At 43.8% G+C, this 26,008-nt stretch overlaps 1 protein-coding gene across 2 annotated transcripts in view; it reads right to left on the reverse strand.

Moving 5' to 3' along the window:
• LOC109884327 (ras-related protein Rab-27B-like) overlaps positions 1 to 26,008 on the reverse strand; it is a 117,464-nt gene that overhangs the window by 48,990 nt on the left and 42,466 nt on the right. The gene's annotated exons all lie outside the window — the stretch shown is intronic.

Here is a 26,008-nt window from a genome sequence, read left to right on the forward strand (position 1 = left end):
AGAGAGAGAGAGAGAGCGAGAGAGAGAGAGGAGAGAGAGGAGAGGACAGAGAGGAGAGAAGACAGAGAGAGAGAGAGAAGAGAGAGAGAGAGAAGAGAGAGAGAGAAGAGAAGAGACGAGAGAGAGGAGAGAGAGGAGAGGAGAGAGAGAGAGAGAGGAGAGAGAGAGAGAGAGAGAGAGAGAGAAGAGAGAGAGAGAGAGGAGAGAGAGAGGGAGACTTTTTATGGGTTATATCACTTTTATTTATCTATTTCACTTACAATGTAAACATATGTTTCCCATGCGAATAAAGCCCCTTGAATTGAAAGAAAGAAAAAGAGCAAGAAAGCTTCTTCACCTCCTGAGAAGCCAGGCTATGTGCTGCCACTTCCTAACCTCCTGAGAAGCCAGGCTATGTGCTGCACTTCCTAACCTCCTGAGAAGCCAGGCTATGTGCTGCACTTCCTAACCTCCTGAGAAGCCAGGCTATGTGCTGCACTTCCTAACCTCCTGAGAAGCCAGGCTATGTGCTGCACTTCCTAACCTCCTGAGAAGACAGGCTATGTGCTGCACTTCCTAACCTCCTGAGAAGACAGGCTATGTGCTGCACTTCCTAACCTCCTGAGAAGCCAGGCTATGTGCTGCACTTCCTAACCTCCTGAGAAGCCAGGCTATGTGCTGCACTTCCTAACCTCCTGAGAAGCCAGGCTATGTGCTGCACTTCCTAACCTCCTGAGAAGACAGGCTATGTGCTCACTGCCCACAAAATGAGATGGAAACTGAGCTCCACTTACTAACCTCCTGCCCAATGTATGACCATATTAGAGACACATATATCCCTCAGGTTACACAGATCCACAAAGAATTCGAAAAACAAACCCGATTTTGATAAACTCCCATATCTACTGGGTGAAATTCCACAGTGTGACATCACAGCAGCAAGATGCGTGACCTGTTGCCACAAGAAAAGGGCAACCAGTGAAGAACAAACACCATTGTAAACACAACCCATATTTATGCTTATTTATTTTCCCTTGTGATCTTTAACCATTTGCACATCATTACAACACTGTATTTGGACGTAATATGACATTTGAAATGTCTTTCTCATTTTGGAACTTCTGTGAGTGTAATGTTTACTGTTAATTTGATTGTATATTTCACTTTTGTATATTGGGCCACTCAAGGACATTCAGAGACTTGTCCCGAAGCCACTCCTGTGTTGTCTTGGCTGTGTGCTTAGGGTCGTTGTCCTGTTGGAAGGTGAACTGTCACCCCAGTCTGAGGTCCTGAGTGCTCTGGAGCAGGTTTTGCTCTGTTCATCTTTCCCTCGATCCTGACTAGTCTCCCAGTCCCTACCGCTGAAAAACATCCTCACAGCATGATGCAGCCACCACCATGCTTCACCGTAGGGATGGTGCCAGGTTTTCTCCAGACGTGACGCTTGGCATTTAGGCCAAAGAGTTCAATATTGGCTTCATCAGACCAGAGAATCTTGTTTCTCATGGTCTGAGAGTCTTTAGGTGCCTTTTGGCAAACTCCAAGCTTGCTGTCACATCCCTGGTCATCCCTACTGCCTCTGATCTGGCAGACTCACTAAACAGAGAACATCCCTGGTCATCCCTACTGCCTCTGATCTGGCAGACTCACTAAACAGAGAACATCCCTGATAATCCCTACTGCCTCTGATCTGACCCCTGGCTATCTGTACATTTTAAAACAAGAAACTGGTGCCATCTGCCTTGCTTTATGTAAGGAATTTGAAATGATTTATACATTTACTTTTGATACTGAAGTATATTTAGAACCAACTACACTTTTAGACTTTTACTCAAGTAGTGTTTTACTGGGTAACTTTCACTTTTACTTGAGTAATTTTCTATTCCACATCTGAGGAAGAACAGTACTGACTCTGGAGCAGCATGTCTACACGCTGTATCTCTGTGGAGTCTGGAGTCGCTAGGGCAACGAGCACGGAGAGTAAAAATGCAAGGAAATCAAGATAGTGGTGGCAGCTGTACAGATAACTCATCGAAAGTGCTTTGAATTCGCAAACACGGCAGAACGGTAACACCACATGATGCCCCGTCTCCTAATTAATTCAGACACTTGCTTAGATACAGTTGAAGTCAGAAGTTTACATACACCTTAGCCAAATACATTTAAACTCAGTTTATCACAATTCCTGACATTTAATCCTAGTAAAAATGCTCTGTCTTAGGATCACCACTTTATTTTCAGAATATGAAATGTCAGAATAATAGTAGAGAGAATGATTTATTTCAGCTTTTATTTCTTTCATCACATTCCCAGTGGGTCAGAAGTTTAAATACACTCAATTAGTATTTGGTAGCGTTGCTTTTAAATTGTTTAACTTGGGTCAAACGTTTCGGGTAGCCTTCCACAAGCTTCCCAAAATAAGTTGGGTGAATTTTGGCCCATTCCTCCTGACTGAGCGGTTGTAACTAAGTCAGGTTTGTAGGCCTCCTTGCTTGCACACACTTTTTCAGTTCTGCCCACAGATTTTCTATAGGATTGAGGTCAGGGCTTTGTGATGGCAACTCCAATACCTTGACTGTTGTCCTTAAGCCATTTTGCCACAACTTTGGAAGTATGCTTGGGGTCATTGTCCATTTGGAAGACCCAATTACGACCAAGCTTTAACTTCCTGACTGATATCTTGAGATGTTGCTTCAATATATCCACATAATTTTCCTACCTCATGATGCCATCCATTTTGTGAAGTGCACCAGTCCCTCCTGCAGCAAAGCACCCCCACAGCTTGATGTTGCCACCCCCGTGCTTCACAGTTGGGATGGTGTTCTTTGGCTTGCAAGCCTCCCCCTTTTTCCTCCAAACATAACGATGGTCATTATGGCCAAGCAGTTATATTTTTGTTTCATCAGACCAGAGGACATTTCTCCAAAAAGTACAATCTTTGTCCACATGTGCAGTTGCAAACCGTAGTCTGGCTTTTTATTGGCGGTTTTGGAGCAGTGGCTTCGTCCTTGCTGAGCGGCCTTTCAGGTTATGTCAATATAGGACTCGTTTTACTGTGGATATAGATACTTCTGTACCTGTTTCCTCCAGCATCTTCACAAGGTCCTTTGCTGTTGTTCTGGGATTGATTTGCACTTTTCGCGCCAAAGTACATTCATCTCTAGGAGACAGAACGTGTCTCCTTCCTGAGCGGTATGACAGTTGCGTGGTCCCATGGTGTTTATACTTGCGTACTATTGTTTGTACAGATGAACATGGGACCTTCAGAGGTTTGGAAATTGCTCCCAAGGATGAACCAGACTTGTGGAGGTCTACAATTCTTTTTCTGAAGTCTTGGCAGATTTCTTTTGATTTTCCCATAATGTCAAGAAAAGAGACACTGAGTTTGAAGGTAGGCCTTGAAATACATCCACGGGTACACCTCCAATGGACTCAAATGATGTCAATTAGCCTATCAGAAGCTTCTAAAGCCATGACATCATTTTCTGGAATTTTCGAAGCTGTCACAGTCAACTTAGTGTATATAGTGAAATAATCTGTCTGTCAACAATTGTTGGAAAAATGAATTGTGAACTTCTGACTTCCACTGTATATATATATATATATATATATATATATATACACAGTAATTGATAAAACAGGACCATGTTTGCAAAACAAGTGTTTCTAAGCTTATGTTAATATAATTTTTTTAAACCTTTACTTAAGTCAGTCATGGCCGGCTGTGATACAGTTTCCAACGCATCTCAGTGCTAGAGGCGTCACTACAGACCTGGTTCGATTCCAGGCTGTATCACAACCGGCCGTGACTGACTTACCTACTGACCCCAAATATATCATGAAATATGTATTTTTCTTCTCTTAATGAAATGTATTTCTAAATATAAAGGTTTAAGGAAATACTGGCAGGCACCACATTACAATTATAATGTATAATTGCTTGATTAATCATGATGGTCTTGTAAGTATAAAAGCAAAGCTTGTTTTCATATAATTTTTAAAAAGCTTGAACTTTTTCTTGTATGTGGTATAAATCACATTATTGTGGAAGCATCTCCTCTATGAGAGTGAATGAGACTGTTTGAGAAGGTTTGAATCCTAAGCAAACATAGTTTGAAGTATAATACCAACAGGTCAAAGCTGGAAAACCTTGGTAGAGCATTATTTATATATTTTTAACCTTTATTTAAGTCAAAATCTTATTTTCAATGACGGCCTAGAAACAGAGGGTTAAACTTGTTCAGGGGCAGAACGACAGATTTGTACCTGGTCAGCGACGGGGATTCGATCTTGCAACCTTTCGGTTACTAGTCCAAAGCTCTAACCAATAGGCTACCTGCTGCCCCAGAACTATGCCTACTTCTCACTTAAAATGTTTGTTTTTTTTGTTCATAATATTATACGAGATGGATAATGAACCTATCAAATCGTAATTAATGGAGATGAATCAGTCATTACACTGTCCACAGTTTGTGGATTTTACAATTATTGTGGACATTTTCCACCGAAGGAGTTCAATAATAAAAAAAATATAGAAAGTTAATATCCATAAACATTGATATTTGTAGATCGTGAAATCACAGGGCAGTGGCAGAAACTACCTACGTCAGGAGACCTTTCCAGAAACTACCTACGTCAGGAGACCTTTCCAGAAACTACCTACGTCAGGAGACCTTTCCAGAAACTACCTACGTCAGGAGACCTTTCCAGAAACTACCTACGTCAGGAGACCTTTCCAGAAACTACCTACGTCAGGAGACCTTTCCAGAAACTACGTAAGGAGAAATTTCAACGTGATTGGTGACATGTGTCCTTTCTCTCTCTGTTTTTCTTTTTTGGGGTGAAATAGACAAAAATATTCTCAGTGGTCCAATAACTCTAGAAATCTCAGCGCTGTTAAGCTCGCCTATTGCGTGTAAAAGTTATTCCATGCTGACCTCATCATGGACGTATGGACATGAGTCCTGGCACTAAAGGACATATTATATGGACAGGCTGGCTTTTCAGACCCACATGATCAGTGAATTAACCATGGGTGGAATAAAACAAGCCTGGAAGTCATGAAGGACGAATAAAAAGTCTTAAAGGCATCTGAGCAATGTTTCTGTTATAAAAAGGTTTGGAAAGGGATGGACTTTTTAGTTTACCACTGTTTGTGAAGGGAACACGAGGCTGTTTTATTTGCTATTGCAAATTGAGGCGTAGGGTATGGCATTTCTCCTGAAGGACAATAGTTATTGTTTTAAACCGTGTCAATACAGGCTTGTTGCATATTGACTGGCTAGCTGTGTTGACTTGAGAAGTCTCAGCTTATCCTTGCGACATCGCCGGATTAATGAAATGCCTACTTTGGAGAATTTTTATTTGTTTAAATAACTTCAGTTTCATATACACTTGTAAAGAATCAAATTAAACTTTATTTTGTCACATACGCTGAATGGAACAGATGTAGACTCTACTGTGAAATTCTTACTTACAAGCTCTTAACCAACGATGCAGTTCAATAAATAGTTAAGAAAATATTTACTAAATCAAAATATATTAAAAATATTTTTAAAAATTACTAAATAAAGTAAAAAATGAAAAAGTAACAATGCAATTTTATATTGAACTTAAAAAAATATATATGTTAAATAACAATAACGAGGCTATATGCAGGTATATATATGTATACAGGGTGCACCGGTACAGAGTCAATGTACAAGATAGTCAAGGTCATTTGTACATGTAGGTAGGGATAAAGTGACTATTTTATTTATTTATTTGAATTCATCCTTATTTTACCAGGTAAATTGACTGAGAACACATTTTCATTTACAGCAACGACCTGGGGAATAGTTACAGGGCAGAGGAGGGGGATGAACGAGCCAATTGTAAATTGGGGATTATTAGGTGACCGTGATGGTATGAGGGCCAGATTGGGAATGTAGTCAGGACACCGGGGTTTAACACCCCTACTCTTACGATAAGTGTCATGGGATCTTTAATGACCTCAGAGAGTCAGGACACCCGTTTAACGTCCCATCTCGAAAGACGGCACCCTACACATGGCAGCCCTACACAGGGCACTGCCCTGGGGCATTGGGATATTTTCTTGGACCAGAGGGAAGAGTGCCTCCTACTGGCCATCCAACACACCACTTCCAGCAGTATCTGGTCTCCCATCCAGGGACTGACCAGGGAGTGCCTCCTACTGGCCCTCCAACAGCACATCCAGCAGCATCTGGTCTCCGATCCTGGGACTGACCAGGGAGTGCCTCCTACTGGCCCTCCAACACCACTTCCAGCAGCTTCTGGTCTCCCATCCAGGGACTGACCAGGGAGTGCCTCCTACTGGCCCTCCAACACCACTTCCAGCAGCTTCTGGTCTCCCATCCAGGGACTGACCAGGGAGTGCCTCCTACTGGCCCTCCAACAGCACATCCAGCAGCATCTGGTCTCCCATCCAGGGACTGACCAGGTAGTGCCTCCTACTCATCCAGGGACTCCAGTTTAGGAATTCAGCCAGGCAACCCGGGCAGTGTGGATCATCTGTGGATCTGTTGGTGTGGTTTAGAGTGGATCCAGGGTTTCCTGGTTGATGATGTTGGAGGCAATGGCTTCCGTCTTATCGGCTCTTAAAACAACCATCCTATTTTGTTAATTTTGTTTTCCGCGTTGTTCGTAACTTATTTTGTACATAATGTTGCTGCTACCATCTCTTATGACCAAAAAGAGCTTCTGGACATCAGAACTGTGATTACTCACCTCAGATTAGACAAAGAGTTTTTCCTTCAATGAGTCGGAGGGGAGGGAGATACTACAGACACCCGACCAGATTCCCGTCATTCGCTGGAGAAGGAAACTGAGATTTAAAGAGATTGCCTTGTGAGGATCAGACGATATGTGGCTAATCTGCCTTTGCCTTCCGTCCTGCTAGCTAACGTACAATCGCTGGAAAATAAATAGGACAAACTGAAAGCACGTATATTCTACCAACGGGACATTAAAAACTGTAATATCTTATGTTTCACCGAGTCGTGGCTGAATGACGACATTAAGAACATACTGCTGTAAAGGTTTTACACTCTATCGGCAGGATAGAACAGCAGCCTCTGGTAAGACAAGGGGTGGGGGCCTATGCATATATGTAAACAACAGCCGGTGCACGATATCTAAGGAAGTCTCGAGGCTTTGCTTGTCTGAGGTAGAGTATCTCATGATAAGCAATGGACCACACTATCTGTATTTTTCGTAGCTGTCTACATACCACCACAGACCAATGCTGGCACTAAAACAGCACCCGGGGCTGCAGTGGAGCTGGTTGAGAGTTTCAAAGTTCCTTGGTGTCCACATCACCAACAAACTATCATGGTCGAAACACACCAAGACAGAAAAAGGGCACAACAAAACCTATTCCCCTTCAGGAGACAGAAAAGATTTGGAATGGACCAAATCCCCCAAACTTTCAACAGCTGCACCATCGAGAGCATCCTGACCGGTTACATTACTGCCTGGTATGTCAACTGCTCAACCTCCAATCGCAAGGCACTACAGAGGGTAGTGGTTATGGCCCAGTGCATCACCGGGGCCAAGCTTCCTGCCATCCAGGACCTCTATACCAGGCGGGGTCAGATGAAGGCCCTAAAAATTGTCAAAGACTACAACGACCCTAGTCCATAGACTGTTCTCTCTGCTACCACACGGCAAGCGGTACCAGAGCGCCAGGTCTAGGACCAAAAGGCTTCTTAAAAGCTTCTACCCCAAACCCATAAGATTCCTGAACAGCTAACCAAATGGCTACCCAGACTATTTGCATTGCTCCCCACTCCCCTTTACACTGCTGCTACTCTCTGTTTATTATCTATGCATAGTCACTTTAACTCTTAACAACATGTACACATTACCTCAATTACCTCGACTAACCGGTGCCCCCGCACATTGACTCTGTATATAGCCTCCACATTGACTCTGTATATAGCCTCCACATTGACTCTGTATATAGCCTCCACATTGACTCTGTATATAGCCTCCACATTGACTCTGTATGTAGCCTCCACATTGACTCTGTATGTAGCCTCCACATTGACTCTGTATGTAGCCTCCACATTGACCCTGTATATAGCCTCCACATTGACTCTGTATATAGCCTCCACATTGACTCTGTATATAGCCTCCACATTGACTCTGTATATAGCCTCCACATTGACTCTGTATATAGCCTCCACATTGACTCTGTATATAGCCTCCACATTGACTCTGTATGTAGCCTCCACATTGACTCGGTATATAGCCTCCACATTGACTCTGTATGTAGCCTCCACATTGACTCTGTATATAGCCTCCACATTGACTCTGTATATAGTCTCCACATTGACTCTGTATATAGTCTCCACATTGACTCTGTACCGGTACCCCCTGTATATAGCCTCCACATTGACTCTGTATGTAGCTTCCACATTGACTCTGTATATAGCCTCCACATTGACTCTGTATATAGCCTCCACATTGACTCTGTATATAGCCTCCACATTGACTCTGTATATAGCCTCCACATTGACTCTGTATATAGCCTCCACATTGACTCTGTATGTAGCCTCCACATTGACTCTGTATGTAGCCTCCACATTGACTCTGTATGTAGCCTCCACATTGACTCTGTATGTAGCCTCCACATTGACTCTGTATGTAGCCTCCACATTGACTCTGTATATAGCCTCCACATTGACTCTGTATATAGCCTCCACATTGACTCTGTATATAGCCTCCACATTGACTCTGTATGTAGCCTCCACATTGACTCTGTATGTAGCCTCCACATTGACTCTGTATGTAGCCTCCACATTGACTCTGTATGTAGCCTCCACATTGACTCTGTATATAGCCTCCACATTGACTCTGTATATAGCCTCCACATTGACTCTGTATATAGCCTCCACATTGACTCTGTATGTAGCCTCCACATTGACTCTGTATATAGCCTCCACATTGACTCTGTATGTAGCCTCCACATTGACTCTGTATGTAGCCTCCACATTGACTCTGTATGTAGCCTCCACATTGACTCTGTATGTAGCCTCCACATTGACTCTGTATATAGCCTCCACATTGACTCTGTATATAGCCTCCACATTGACTCTGTATATAGCCTCCACATTGACTCTGTATGTAGCCTCCACATTGACTCTGTATATAGCCTCCACATTGACTCTGTATGTAGCCTCCACATTGACTCTGTATGTAGCCTCCACATTGACTCTGTATATAGCCTCCACATTGACTCTGTATGTAGCCTCCACATTGACTCTGTATATAGCCTCCACATTGACTCTGTATATAGCCTCCACATTGACTCTGTATGTAGCCTCCACATTGACTCTGTATGTAGCCTCCACATTGACTCTGTATATAGCCTCCACATTGACTCTGTATATAGCCTCCACATTGACTCTGTATATAGCCTCCACATTGACTCTGTATATAGCCTCCACATTGACTCTGTATGTAGCCTCCACATTGACTCTGTATGTAGCCTCCACATTGACTCTGTATATAGCCTCCACATTGACTCTGTATATAGCCTCCACATTGACTCTGTATATAGCCTCCACATTGACTCTGTATGTAGCCTCCACATTGACTCTGTATGTAGCCTCCACATTGACTCTGTATGTAGCCTCGCTATTGTTATTTACTGCTGCTCTTTAATTATTTGTTATTCATAACTATAACTTTTTTTGTTGTAGGTATTTTCTTAAAAATGCATCGTTGGTTAAGGGCTTGTAATTAAGTGTTTCACTGTAAGGTCTATTACCTGTTGTAGTCGGCGCATATGACAAATAAAATTTGATTTGATGTAAGCCATGACCAACCTTTCAAAGCACTTCATGGCTACTGAATACATAGAGTATGAATTGCTAACCACCCAGCTTGAGTAGTTTGGTCTATTTCACTGCTTCTTAGAGGAGCTAGTTACTATACTTTCAGCAATTGTGCTAAGCTAACAATCAGCTAACTTCAATTATCCTAAAACTCCACAAAGAGACAAAAAAAAATGGTAACCATGACTTCATTTGACTCTGGGGGAAGTAGCAAATCATTTCATCTCAGTCTAGGGAAGTAGAACATCTCGCAGTATCCCTTTAAATCCTCCATGGCAGTCGACTGAAGGCCAAAAATATATAAAGGCCCACAGGACTGAGTGGGAACAAGATAGAGATAGAGAGAATCAGTTATAGAACCCATTGCCCTCTATGGTTGTTAGGTCTGAGGTCTGGGGTCCGCTCACCAACCAAAATTTCACAAAACATATACTGTGTACAACGCAAAACCCGGAACAATGCATGCAGAGCAGAATTAGATATCAAAATCCATGAAATAGCATGTTCAATTCTACATCCACCTAAAAGGAAGCTCACGCATTCCACCACAGAGCCATCACCTACAGAGAGATGAACCTAGAGTCCCATCATCCAGCTGGTTCTGGGGCTCTGTTCACAAAGACAAACAGACCCCACATAGCCCCAGGACAGCAATTCCACCACAGAGCCATCACCTACAGAGAGATGAACCTAGAGTCCCATCATCCAGCTGTTTCTGGGGCTCTGTTCACAAAGACAAACAGACCCCACATAGCCCCAGGACAGCAATTCCACCACAGAGCCATCACCTACAGAGAGATGAACCTAGAGTCCCATCATCCAGCTGGTTCTGGGGCTCTGTTCACAAAGACAAACAGACCCCACATAGCCCCAGGACAGCAATTCCACCACAGAGCCATCACCTACAGAGAGATGAACCTAGAGTCCCATCATCCAGCTGGTTCTGGGGCTCTGTTCACAAAGACAAACAGACCCCACATAGCCCCAGGACAGCAATTCCACCACAGAGCCATCACCTACAGAGAGATGAACCTAGAGTCCCATCATCCAGCTGGTTCTGGGGCTCTGTTCACAAAGACAAACAGACCCCACATAGCCCCAGGACAGCAATTCCACCACAGAGCCATCACCTACAGAGAGATGAACCTAGAGTCCCATCATCCAGCTGGTTCTGGGGCTCTGTTCACAAAGACAAACAGACCCCACATAGCCCCAGGACAGCAATTCCACCACAGAGCCATCACCTACAGAGAGATGAACCTAGAGTCCCATCATCCAGCTGGTTCTGGGGCTCTGTTCACAAAGACAAACAGACCCCACATAGCCCCAGGACAGCAATTCCACCACAGAGCCATCACCTACAGAGAGATGAACCTAGAGTCCCATCATCCAGCTGGTTCTGGGGCTCTGTTCACAAAGACAAACAGACCCCACATAGCCCCAGGACAGCAAAACAATTAGACCCAACCAAACTATGAGAAAGCAAACAGATAATTACATGACACACTGGAAAGCGTCAACCAAAACAAACAGAGCACATTGGAATGCTATCTGGCCTTAGAGAGCATACAGTGGCAGAATACCTGACCACTCACTGTGACTGACCCAAAACTAAGAACATCCTTGACTATGAGCATAGCCTTGCTATTGTGAGAGGCAGCAATAGACCTGCCTCTCGAGAGAAGACACAGCGCCCACAAAACGAGGTGGAAACTGAGCTGAACTTCCCAACCCTCCTGCTAGACCCAAACAAGATGTTGAAAAGAAATCAAACATTTATAAACTCCCTTATCTATTAGGCAAAATACCACAGTGTGCAATCACAGCAGCAAGATGTGGCCCATTGCGATGAGAAAAGGGCAACCAGTGGAACACAAACAACATTGTAAATACCAGCAATATTGATCTGTTTATTTATCTCTCCCTACTATTCATACGACAACTACTTGCACATTGCTAAAACACTGTACATAGCTAATAATATAACGCGTGAATCTTTTTGGATTGCAATATTTACTGTTCAATTTTGATAGTTTTTGTTTGTTTTTTGTCTTTTCACTTTGCCAAAGCAAGTGAAATAAACATTGTAAAAAAAAACACACGTTTCCCTTGCCAATAAAGCCCCATTGTAGACACACGTTTCCCTTGCCAATAAAGCCCCATTGTAGACACACGTTTCCCTTGCCAATAAAGCCCCATTGTAGACACACGTTTCCCTTGCCAATAAAGCCCCATTGTAGACACACGTTTCCCTTGCCAATAAAGCCCCATTGTAGACACACGTTTCCCTTGCCAATAAAGCCCCATTGTAGACACACGTTTCCCTTGCCAATAAAGCCCCATTGTAAACACACGTTTCCCTTGCCAATAAAGCCCCATTGTAAACACACGTTTCCCTTGCCAATAAAGCCCCATTGTAAACACACGTTTCCCTTGCCAATAAAGCCCCATTGTAGACACACGTTTCCCTTGCCAATAAAGCCCCATTGTAAACACACGTTTCCCTTGCCAATAAAGCCCCATGGTAAACACACGTTTCCCTTGCCAATAAAGCCCCATGGTAAACACACGTTTCCCTTGCCAATAAAGCCCCAATGTAAAGAGCCTGTTCAGAGCTACGACAACATTGTGACCTCTTGTGGACCACTGCTGCAGCAAAGTAATATGTCTTACAGTTATATTGTATATATATATATATATATATATATATATATATACAGTTGAAGTCAGACTTTTACACCTTAGTCAAATACATTCAAGCTCAGTTTCACAATTTCTGACATTTAATCCTAGTAAAAATGCCCTGTTTTAGGTCAGATAGGATCAACACTTTATTTTAAGAATGTGAAATGTCAGAATAATAGTAGAGACTATGATTTATTTCAGCTTTTATTTCTTTCATCACATTCCCAGTGGGTCAGAAGTTTACATACACTCAATTAGTATTTGGTAGCGTTGCCTTTAAATTGTTTAACTTGGGTCAAACGTTTCGGGTAGCCTTCCACAAGCTTCCCACAATAAGTTGGGTGAATTTTGTCCCATTCCTCCTGACAGAGCTGGTGTAACTGAGTTCAGTTTGTAGGCCTCCTTGCTCACACACGCTTTTTCAGTTCTGCCCACACATTTTCTATGGGATTGAGGTCTGGGCTTTGTGATGGCCACTCCAATACCTTGACTTTGTTGTCCTGAAGCCATTTTGCATAGAACTTTGGAAGTATGCTTGGGGTCATTGTTCATTTGGAAGACCCATTTGTGACCAAGCTTTAACTTCCTGACTGATGTCTTGAGATGTTGCGTCAATATATCCTCATCATTTTTCTGGCTCATGATGCCATCTATTTTGTGAAGTGCACCAGTCCCTCCTGCAGAAAAGCACCGCCACAACATGACGCTGCCACCCCCGTGCTTCACGGTGGGATGGTGTTCTTTGGCTTCAAAGCCTCCTCCTTTTTCCTCCAAACATAACGATGGTCATTATGGCCAAACAGTTATATTTTTGTTTCATCAGACCAGAGGACATTTCTCCAAAAAGTACGATCTTTGTCCCCATGTGCAGTTGCAAACCGTAGTCTGGCTTTTTTTAATGGCGGTTTTGGAGCAGTGGCTTCTTCCTTGCTGAGCAGCCTTTCAGGTTATGTTGATATAGGACTCGTTTTACTGTGGATATAGATACTTCTGTACCTGTTTCCTCCAGCATCTTCATAAGGTCCTTTGCTGTTGTTCTGGGATTGATTTGCACTTTTTACACCAAAGTACGTTCATCTCTAGGAGACAGAACGTGTCTCCTTCCTGAGCGGTATGACGGCAGCGTGGTCCCATGGTGTTTATACTTGCGTACTATTGTTTGTACAGATGAAGGTGGTACCTTCAGGCATTTGGAAATTGCTCCCAAGGATGAACCAGAATTGTGGAGGTCTATAATTCTTTTTCTGAGGTCTTGGCTGATTTCTTTTGATTTCCCCATGATGTCAAGCAAAGAGGCACTGAGTTTGAAGGTAGGCCTTGAAATACATCCACAGGTACACCTCCAATTGACTCAAATGATGTCAATTAGCCTATCAGAAGCTTCTAAAGCCATGACATAATTTTCTGGAATTTTCCAAGCTGTTTAAAGGCACAGTCAACATAGTGTATGTAAACTTCTGACCCACTGGAATTGTGATACAGTGAAATAATCTGTCTGTAAACAATCGTTGGAAAAATTACTTGTGTCATGCACCAAGTAGATGTCCTAACCGACTTGCCAAAACTATAGTTTGTTAACAAGACATTTGTGGAGTGGTTGGAAAAAAACAAGTTTTAATTCAACCTAAGTGTTTGTAAACATCCGACTTCAACTGTATATTACGATAAATTGTCTGAATTGGTGTGATAACGCTAAATAGAACAAACACAGATCCTTTAAACTAGTTTAAAAGAAAATGATGTCATGGCTTTAGAAGCTTCTGATAGGCTAATTGACATCATTTGAGTCCATTGGAGGTGTACCTGTGGATGTATTTCAAGGACCATCAAACTAATAGTTACTAATAGTTTGCCGGTTGTAGTCATCATTAAAAATCACCCATATTAGTAAACATTTCATTTGAATCTTCACATCTCTCTAGTTGCATACTTGTCATAATGGGGCGGCAGGGTAGCCTAGTGGTTAGAGCATTGGACTAGTAACCGGAAGGTTGCAAGTTCAAACCCCTGAGCTGACAAGGTACAAATCTGTCGTTCTGCCCCTGAACAGGCAGTTAACCCACTGTTCCTAGGCAGTTAACCCACTGTTCCTAGGCCGTCATTGAAAATAAGAATTTGTTCTTAACTGACTTGCCTGGTTAAATAAAGGTAAAATAAAATAATGTACGATGTCAGCAAAATACATGCAATAAGAGGTGATATTCCTCCGCAGTTAAACGTTTATAAAATCATCTCGTCTGCAGACGAGCAGACAGACAGTGATCAGGTACAACGAGGGGGGAGGTGAATCTGTCACCATTGTTTCGGTTTCTGGTGTCTGTGTGACATCATCTCCATGTGACTTTTTAAAAGTTGCAATAAGTAACTTTATGGAGGGGGGGGGGCGACCCAAATTCACATAGAAATTAGAGTTATAGATCGGTCATTCTCCTTGAACACAAGTCTAGGAAGAGGTAAATCTGTTCTATATGCAGTATTTCTATGCGTCCCGTTCTTAAGTTCCGTTTTGTACACCAGCTTCACAAAAAGCTGAAAATACAACATCTTTTTAGTTATGGAAAATATATTTTAGAGCTGTTAAGAGAAGCACAATGATTCTCTACACTTACACACTTGCTCGTTTTGTCACAACCTGAAATAATGCAAAACTATTAGAATTTAACAACCAGGAAGTGATGGGAGCAATTTCTGCATAGTGCAACTTTAAAGCCAGTCCCCCATCCAGAACGTCCAGCTCTCCTAGCTGAGCCGGAGTCACAAGAAGAAGAAGAAGCCTGTGTGAACACGGAGAAAGAGAGAGGCAGACCCCAAACACCCTCTCGGTTTACCAGGATCATATTCATTCGTGCACACTGTAGCAAAACGTTTCGCAATTGGGAAAAAAATTAAAAACGTTTCTACACTGGACAAGTTCAGATAGACCCTTGCAGTTCTGGCTCACTTGCTTCCATTTTGTTCCCAGTGAATATGACTCTCCTGTAATGTCCAGATGGAGCATGGTAACGGATGACCTGTGAAGAGCATGGTAACAGATGACCTGTGAAGAGCATGGTAACAGATGACCTGTGAAGAGCATGGTAACAGATGACCTGTGAAGAGCATGGTAACAGATGACCTGTGAGGAGCATGGTAACAGATGACCTGTGAGGAGCATGGTAACAGATGACCTGTGAGGAGCATGGTAACAGATGACCTGTGAAGGGCATGGTAACAGATGACCTGTGAGGAGCATGGTAACAGATGACCTGTGAGGAGCATGGTAACAGATGACCTGTGAAGGGCATGGTAACAGATGACCTGTGAAGAGCATGGTAACAGATGACCTGTGAGGAGCATGGTAACAGATGACCTGTGAAGGGCATGGTAACAGATGACCTGTGAAGGGCATGGTAACAGATGACCTGTGAAGGGCATGGTAACAGATGACCTGTGAAGAGCATGGTAACAGATGACCTGTGAGGAGCATGGTAACAGATGACCTGTGAAGAGCATGGTAACAGATGACCTGTGAAGGGCATGGTAACAGATGACCTGTGAGGAGCATGGTAACAGATGACCTGTGAGGAGCATGGTAACAGATGACCTGTGAGGAGCATGGTAACAGATGACCTGTGAGGAGCATGGTAACAGATGACCTGTGAGGAGCATGGTAACAGATGACCTGTGAGGAGATTCTCTTGTTTTCTAAAGGAGCAGGAACCTGCTGGAATGTAGCATCTTGGCCACTGGAATGTAGCATCTTGGCCACTGGAATGTAGCATCTTGGCCACTGGAATGTAGCATCTTGGCCACTGGAATGTAGCATCTTGGCCACTGGAATGTAGCATCTTGGCCACTGGAATGTAGCATCTTGGCCACTGGAATGTAGCATCTTGGCCACTGGAATGTAGCATCTTGGCCACTGGAATGTAGCATCTTGGCCACTGGAATGTAGCATCTTGGCCACTGGAATATAGCATCTTGGCCACTGGAATGTAGCATCTTGGCCACTGAAATGTGGAATGTAGCATCTTGGCCACTGTAGCATCTTGGCCACTGGAATGTAGCATCTTGGCCACTGGAATGTAGCATCTTGGCCACTGGAATATAGCATCTTGGCCACTGGAATGTAGCATCTTGGCCACTGGAATGTAGCATCTTGGCCACTGAAATGTAGCATCTTGGCCACTGGAATGTAGCATCTTGGCCACTGGAATGTAGCATCTTGGCCACTGGAATGTAGCATCTTGGCCACTGGAATGTAGCATCTTGGCCACTGGAATGTAGCATCTTGGCCACTGGAATGTAGCATCTTGGCCACTGGAATGTAGCATCTTGGCCACTGGAATGTAGCATCTTGGCCACTGGAATGTAGCATCTTGGCCACTGGAATGTAGCATCTTGGCCACTGGAATGTAGCATCTTGGCCACTGGAATGTAGCATCTTGGCCACTGGAATGTAGCATCTTGGCCACTGAAATGTAGCATCTTGGCCACTGGAATGTAGCATCTTGGCCACTGGAATGTAGCATCTTGGCCACTGGAATATAGCATCTTGGCCACTGAAATGTAGCATCTTGGCCACTGAAATGTAGCATCTTGGCCACTGAAATGTAGCATCTTGGCCACTGGAATGTAGCATCTTGGCCACTGGAATGTAGCATCTTGGCCACTGGAATGTAGCATCTTGGCCACTGGAATGTAGCATCTTGGCCACTGAAATGTAGCATCTTGGCCACTGGAATGTAGCATCTTGGCCACTGGAATGTAGCATCTTGGCCACTGGAATGTAGCATCTTGGCCACTGGAATGTAGCATCTTGGCCACTGGAATGTAGCATCTTGGCCACTGGAATGTAGCATCTTGGCCACTGGAATGTAGCATCTTGGCCACTGAAATGTAGCATCTTGGCCACTGGAATGTAGCATCTTGGCCACTGGAATGTAGCATCTTGGCCACTGGAATGTAGCATCTTGGCCACTGGAATGTAGCATCTTGGCCACTGGAATGTAGCATCTTGGCCACTGGAATGTAGCATCTTGGCCACTGGAATGTAGCATCTTGGCCACTGGAATGTAGCATCTTGGCCACTGGAATGTAGCATCTTGGCCACTGGAATGTAGCATCTTGGCCACTGAAATGTAGCATCTTGGCCACTGAAATGTAGCATCTTGGCCACTGGCTATGTGTTTGAATTATTATTTTTTAAACGTCCCTAGACTATTCTTGTTTAATGAAATCCTCCTTCATAACAATATAAAAAAAATATGTATTCTAAAAGACAAAAAACACAGCTCTATGTCCTTCTGGTTAAGACCAGTTTACATACAGACATTAGGCTACTGAGTGAACAACCTGAGAGAATTGTCATGGCGATCGATGGTAGCTTCCTAACCATGTCCTTTCCCCATTAACAGGAATAAACCACTCAAAACCACAAATTCCTAGATTTACATTGTTAAATAATGCAAATATATGTGAGAATAATAATAATAATAATAATAATATGCGCTGTGAAATATTTTTGCATTTCCCAGCCATGTGAAAATTGTTGTGGAAATCTGCAGAGCTCAAGTCCAATACAAAACCCACAATGCAATGCTCTCTCTAGAAAGGTTGACTGGGTTAGCTAGGTTGCTAGCTAGAAAACAAAGCTCCACAAAATAATACCAAAAGTCAATATCAGCATGTGAAGTAGATAACCTAGTTGTAAAAAACCCTGAAACAAAACTGCACTGTCAATTTTACGAGTTACAGTATCACCATGTTCAGCCTGGCAGAAAAGCGGTGCCGAGTCAGGTTGCTACGGCAACGCTCAAGGGCCCCGTGAGCCTGCAAGTAAGCAGGGCAGAGGAGATTTAAAAAATAAATTAAAAATATGCTTTTTGCGCCATGGCAGCTGAGGGAAGGAAGAACATTAATCTGACAGCGTACTGTGAACTTTGAGGATATTTGAAACAAATATCAATATAATTATAACATAAATATAATACTATAAAAAGCTTTCTCGTGACGATATAGACAGAAGAATGTGTTCTAGACAAGTATACCCATACTATCTATTTGGTGATTTGGAGTGCAGGTTTTGCTTTAAAGCGTAATGAAATGTGATAGGGGATAAAAAACTATCATGAAGGACCAACCTAAACTTGACATCCGCTTTTAATTTAACCACTCTGAATCCGGAGAGGGGCCAAACCGGGGGTCCGGGGAGCTGTTGTTTTGAGGGGTTAACTGCCTTGCTCAAGGGCAGAATAACAGATTTTTCGCCTTGTCGGCTCGGGGTTTCGAACGGGCAACCTCGGATACTGGCCCAGAGCTTTAACCACCCGAATAGAAAACAGGATTAGCTTTAGCCTTGTTGCCATCCTTCTATAGTCAAACAATAGCTCTACACAACAAAACATTGGTATTACTGTGGGATTACACAATACGAACGGAGGCTTAATATACATTTACAGTAATCACCACCATGATCCTAAATCGTACATGGCAGGGCTGTAGTATTCTTGTAGAAGAATCACACATAATAACACTAAGTGGGTAGGTAATTGTGGAACTCCCTCTTACAAAGCTAATCCTGTTTACATGGGTTCTATGACTTCTCAACATCCTCTACTGCTCTTCTGAATTAAATGGACTCTATAAATCCAAGGATTGTTTCCCCCCCTGCCTCCCCTCGCTCCGTTCCCCGCGCCTCCCCTCGCTCCGTCCCCTCCCGCTCCGTTCCCCCCCCGCCTCCCCTCGCTCCGTCCCCTCCCGCTCCGTTCCCCCACCGCCTCCCCTCGCTCCGTTCCCCCCCCCGCCTCCCCTCGCTCCGTTCCCCCCCCCCGCCTCCCCTCGCTCCGTTCCCCCCCCCCCGCCTCCCCTCGCTCCGTTCCCCCCCCCCCCGCCTCCCCTCGCTCCGTTCCCCCACCGCCCCCCCTCGCTCCGTTCCCCCCACCGCCTCCCCTCGCTCCGTTCTCCCCACCGCCTCTCCTCGCTCCACCCTCCCTCTCCCTCCGTTCCCCCCCGCCTCCCCTCCCTCCGTTCTCCCCACCGCCTCTCCTCGCTCCACCCTCCCTCTCCCTCCGTCCCCCCCCCCGCCTCCCCTCCCTCCGCCCCCCCTCTCCCTCCCCCCGCCTCCCCTCCCTCCGCTGCCAGCTTGTTGTGTTAACAGCTCCCTGTAAAACTCCGGTCCTCCTAGTCCTATCTTTCTTCACAACATTTACACTCCTGCCCTAGGAGAAACACTAAACACTCTCTCCTTCATATCGTTTATGTCCTCCTGCCTCCCCTCGCTTGGCTGGCTCCCTGGCTGTCTCCCTTCCAGTGCAGTAGGTGGACCAAGAAAACACTCCAGTCCTCCTCCTTCAGGGAAACAAACACTTTCTCCTCCAAATGTGCACATCAATCGTGGATAAACCAAAGCACCCCTCAGAGAGTAGAGGCCAGAGTAAAGAGAGTAGAGGGCAGAGAGAGGAGAGGGGGGCAGAGAGGAGAGGGGGGCAGAGAGTAGAGGGGACAGAGAGGAGAGCAGGGAGGAGAGGGGGGCAGAGAGTAGAGAGGGAAGAGAGGAGAGTAGAGAGAGGAGACTAGAGAGGGAAGAGAGGAGAGTAGAGAGAGGAGACTAGAGAGGGAAGAGAGGAGAGAGAGGAGACTAGAGGGAAGAGAGGAGAGGAGAGTAGAGAGGGAAGAGAGGAGAGGAGAGTAGAGAGGGGAGAGTAGAGAGGGAAGAGAGGAGACTAGAGAGGGAAGAGAGGAGAGTAGAGAGAGGTGAAAGGGATAGATGCATTAAAAGCCCAGGAGAGGGGCTGATGGACTGACTGACACCAGGTCTAGTGGAACTGAACACACTGTGGTATTAGTGAAAATCATGACACTCCCCTCTTTATCGACCTGTAGGGTTTAAGCCACATTCAATGCCAACACTGACGTATTGAGCTCTGCTGTGTTTTGCTGGGTTTGATCAAGTATACAAGCTTGGTTCCAGAGCAACAACCAGTTGGCTAAACAGCCCAAACTGATTCAGTTTGAATGGCCATAGTCATAAGATCTGTCTAAAGACACACAGATGTGGACTCGGTCATTTACACAAGTGTTCCATTCAGAATGATTATCTGGGAAGACCCCGGTCCACAAAGTGTCCTTGGCATTTCTCAGCCTTGCTGCAGCTTCAATTATTTATTTAATGTTGGCAATTAGAAGAAGTGAGAAGTGAGAGAGAGAGAGGGAGGGAGAGAGAGACAGAGTGAGAGTGAGAGACAGAGAGAGAGAGAGAGACAGAGGGAGAGAGAGTGAGAGAGAGAGAGAGTGAGAGTGAGAGAGAGGGAGGAACCACAACATGACATCTTTACCGTTACATCATAAATTACACAAACATTTATCGTGGCTTAGTTGTGATACAAAACAGGCTTAAAAAGGTTCAGTTCATTGTCACGGATCTCTGAGTGCTTTATTTAAACATCAAAATGCATTATGATATAACATAATTCCAATGATTTTAGTCACATTAAGAATTGCCAAAACATGTTTAAAAAAATGCCATTGTCTCTGTCAGGTCCACATTGTGTAGACATCAATACAAGAATAAGAAAAGAAATACAATCAGTTGTGTATATTACTTTGTTTTTATTTGATGACTTTTTAATTAAAGTCATCATCTCCTCTCTGTTCAGGCAGTAGCAGTCAGCCAGTGTTACCCCTGTGCTCCCCATACCATACTGTCTTTAACTAGCCTGTCTTAAGTATACTGAAGGGCTGTCTAACCAAATCATTTGACTAATTCTTAAAAAGTAGATAAGGCATATTATCACCAACTGTCTCTGTCCCTCTCATCATTGTGTTGTGTACATTCCTCTCTTATACAGTCTATGTATCTAACCTAACGTAGCTGGTATCCGTTCAGAGATCTGTATATAATGACGAGATGCGCATGTCTCCGCCCTAACAATGAGTCGTCCCAAAGACTGGAAGGCAGGAGACAAGCTTAGGTCCGAATTAAGCCCATTGAAACCAAGTGGCCATGGTTCCGGTCTATACGCACGGTTTCGACTGCTCCTGAAAATGTTTTCCATCACTCACAGCCGAAAAATATTTACATTTTATATTCATCCAATGTCTGCCATGTTTTTGGATGACGTTATGAAGTTGTCGCTGCTCCCTGTGCGCACAGAGCGCTAATACGCACGTGATGTTGGTCCATATAAACCGGATGCAACCCGGATAGACACCGCCTTCAGAATGTATTCCCACGCTTGGATTTTTCCACATTTTGTTGTGTTGCAGCCTGAATTTAAAAAAATATTCAATTTAGAGTCACGGATCTACCTACAATACCCCATAAAGTGGAGTTATGTTTTTTTAGAAATGTTTACAAATTAATTAATTAAAAATGAAAAGCTGAAATGTCTTGAGTCAATAAGTATTCAACAATGTTGTTATGGCCTAAATAAGTTCAGGAGTAAACAATATGCTTAACAAGTCACATAAATTGCATGGACTCACGCTGTGTGCAATGATAGTGTGTAACATGTTTTTAAATGACTACCTTCTCTTTACCCAACACATACAGATAATTGTAAGGTCCCTCAGTCAACCAGCGAATGTCATGTACAGATTCAATCTCAAAGACCAGGGAGTCTTCCAATAGTTCACGAAGGGTGGATAAACAGACAATTCATATTTTGAGCACGGGGAAGTTATTGTTGTGTATTGATATTTTTGTTTGTCCCTTTATGGCACCTGTAACAAGCCTCTGCTTACTACATTGGGATGCTTTTTGTCCTGTGAAACGCAGTCAACAATGCCCACGGTACTTTCTACTGCGATCTAATTTCCTGTCCTTATATTAGTTGTATGAGTAATACAGTGTTCTATTCAACAAAACTGGCGACGAGGAGGAAACGTTCTCACGTGTGTGTTAATCATTTCGGTGGGAAGTCGGAGTTTTATTATTATCATTATTATTTTTAATAATACGCGATATAAAGACGCAAATAAAACGTGTAGCTAGTTTCCTATGTCACAGCAACCAGAGCCCGGAGAGCGAGAAAGAGTCGTAGCTGGGTGCGTCACAGTGAGTGCAAAGAAGAAGGGGGGTGGAAGGTATTGGAGTAAGGGACCGTCTTAAAAGTGTGAGAATGAAAAATACACTTAAAATGTCTGCACTGATTGGAAATATAGGAACATTTGACTAATATGTGGAACGACACAGAACGTTTTGAGTTGCTTTGTGTTGGCAAACGGAATTAAAACGGAAGTAGTTGTTCCAACATGTTTGACTGTTATGGGAGGAAAAACAGTTATTCTACTGAGCAGCCTAGTAAACGCATGAAACACCCGGTGACAAATCATATGATGAAATTGTAACTACCTTAAAAAAGGGCATTATTCTCCCAAACCACTGACCATCTCAGAGAGATTCAGGTTTCACAAGAGAAATCAAGAGGAGGGGTTTTGTGGCTTTACAGTTTGTGGCTGTATTGAAACAATTATTTGAACACTGAACTTGGGCGATCACTGAGGTTAGTGTGCGGCAAACGCAGCTAAGGCAATTCAGAAACACTTTTTTGACAAGAGTAACTTATCATTGCATGCTATCGCTGTGAGAAACCAGGTCACCATGCCATGCTATTGCTGTGAGAAACCAGGTCACCGTGCCATGCTAGCGCTGTGGGAAACCAGGTCACAAAAGCAGAGGAGAGTTGGTGCACAGACTTAGATTGCAAAAGTTGTGGTGAAAAGGGGTCACATCGAATGTGAATGTAAAAACAAAAAAACAAAAAAAGACAATCAAACAAAAAGTACTTAAAGGAAAAAAATACTTCAGGAAGTGCATAAAGTGAAGTGCATAAAATAAAGTGCATAAAATGAAGTGCATAAAGTGCATAAAATAAAGTGCATAAAGTGAAGTGCATAAAATAAAGTGCATAAAATGAAGTGCATAAAGTGCATAAAATAAAGTGCATAAAGTGAAGTGCATAAAATAAAGTGCATAAAGTGCATAAAATGAAGTGCATAAAATGAAGTGCATAAAGTGCATAAAATGAAGTGCATAAAATAAAGTGCATAAAATAAAGTGCATAAAATGGAGCAAAATGCCCAATGATCTTTACATGTTTCTGTCCATTTTAAATCAATGGACACATACTGGGTGACACAGCTGCTGAACGAAGAAGCAGTACGGATGCAAGTGGACACTGAAGCAGCCGTATCTATGCTGTCTGTGGCTGTTTACACAGTGAAACAACATCACAGAACACACAGCCCACGAAGAAGACGCTGAAAACCTACTCCGGTGAAACTGTGAGAGGAGACGTGAGTGTTACGGTGGAGTGTAACGAACAGAAGGTAAAAGCTACCACTCTTACATCGTTGAAAGGCAACCATCCAAGCTATGCTAGGACGCACATGGCTGGAAAATATCAAACTAAACTGGCAGGAAATTCACATGGTTGTAAAAGAGGACACAAACCTACAAGGGATATTGAGGAAACACACTGTGTTCAATGGAGAACTTGGCAGTAATGAAGGACATAACAGTTAAACTGACCGTGAAACCAGACACAGCAAGCCAAAATGCTTCCAAAGCTAGACCTGTCCCATACGTCATAAAACCAAAAGTTAAATGTGAGCTAAACAGACTAGTGGAGTATTGGATCCAGCGAATTGGCTACATCTGTTGTTCCAGTCATTAAAAAAATAAGTCAGACTGTGGCCATTTTAAAGTCACCTTTAAACCCAGTCTTGACAGTTAATTATTATTATTATTTTTAATCCACTACCCCTCATTTTTTCAATTTCATCCTTTATTTAAGCAGGTAGGCTAGTTGAGAACAAGTTCTCATTTACAACTGCGACCTCTGGCCAAGATAAAGCAAAGCAGTTCGACACAAACAACGACAGAGTTACACATGGAGTAAAAACAAACATACAGTCAATAACACAATAGAGTAAGTCTATATACATTGTGAGCAATTGAGGTGAGATAAGGGAGGTAAGGCAATAAATAGGCCATGGTGGCGAAGTAATTACAATACAGCGATTCAGTAAGAGAGACTTTATGTCAGGCCTTTCTACACATGCATGTGGACCAAGAGGTCACTGGAACTGTTGGACCATAGGCCTAATCTCCTCAACTCTGGCCTTGTTTCAAAGAGCTATGGACCAGATACTGGCCTATAGACTAGCTCCATGCCGATAGGTAGGCCTGTAGACTAGCTCCATGCTGATAGGTAGGCCTATAGACTAGCTCCATGCTGATAGGTAGGCCTATAGACTAGCTCCATGCTGATAGGTAGGCCTATAGACTAGCTCCATGCTGATAGGTAGGCCTATAGACTAGCTCCATGCTGATAGGTAGGCCTATAGACTAGCTCCATGCTGATAGGTAGGCCTATAGACTAGCTCCATGCTGATAGGTAGGCCTATAGACTAGCTCCATGCTGATAGGTAGGCCTATAGACTAGCTCCATGCTGATAGGTAGGCCTATAGACTAGCTCCATGCTGATAGGTGGCCTATAGACTAGCTCCATGCTGATAGGTAGACCTATAGACTAGCTCCATGCTGATTGCCTAGGTAGGCCTATAGACTAGCTCCATGCTGATTGCCTAGGTAGGCCTATAGACTAGCTCCATGCTGATAGGTAGGCCTATAGACTAGCTCCATGCTGATTGCCTAGGTAGGCCTATAGACTAGCTCCATGCTGATAGGTAGGCCTATAGACTAGCTCCATGCTGATAGGTAGGCCTATAGACTAGCTCCATGCTGATAGGTAGGCCTATAGACTAACTCCATGCTGATAGGTAGGCCTATAGACTAGCTCCATGCTGATAGGTAGGCCTATAGACTAGCTCCATGCTGATTGCCTAGGTAGTAATCGTGTAATGTGGAATGATTGCTTTAGTTAAATACAATATGTAATAGATCGTAATAAATCACAACACTGGTGTCAGGTAACATTATCTACGCATTAATGATGTTAAGACAGACACCTGATGGCTGCAGAGAGAAACACCTGTTGCCAGGTACAAGGCTAGGCCCCCAGCCTGACAGGTTAATAGACCCTGGTGGATATGTAACCGGGCTAGCCCAGTACAGCTGCGACGTGGTCCTGTACAGTTAGGTGGGTTATGCAGGGGGCCTCTAGGGTAGAGGCCCCCTGCATGTGGCCCCTAGCCTGCCAGGTTAACAGAGACAGGCTTCCACTGAGAGGATCCACAGAGAACACTTCCTCAGCAGCTGTCTCTCTCCTGACCTCCGACCCCCCATCACGACCTCTCACCCAGCTGGAACACCTGCACTAATTACTGATCACTGCCACTGAGCTGAGTAGGAGACACGACCATACTGTACTGAGCTGAGTAGGAGACACGACCATACTATACTGAGCTGAGTAGGAGACACGACCATACTGTACTGAGCTGAGTAGGAGACACGACCGTACTGTACTGAGCTGAGTAGGAGACACGACCGTACTGTACTGAGCTGAGTAGGAGACACGACCATACTGTACTGAGCTGA

The sequence above is a fragment of the Oncorhynchus kisutch genome, linkage group LG23 (assembly GCF_002021735.2).
Source record: "Oncorhynchus kisutch isolate 150728-3 linkage group LG23, Okis_V2, whole genome shotgun sequence".
NCBI lineage: Eukaryota > Metazoa > Chordata > Actinopteri > Salmoniformes > Salmonidae > Oncorhynchus > Oncorhynchus kisutch.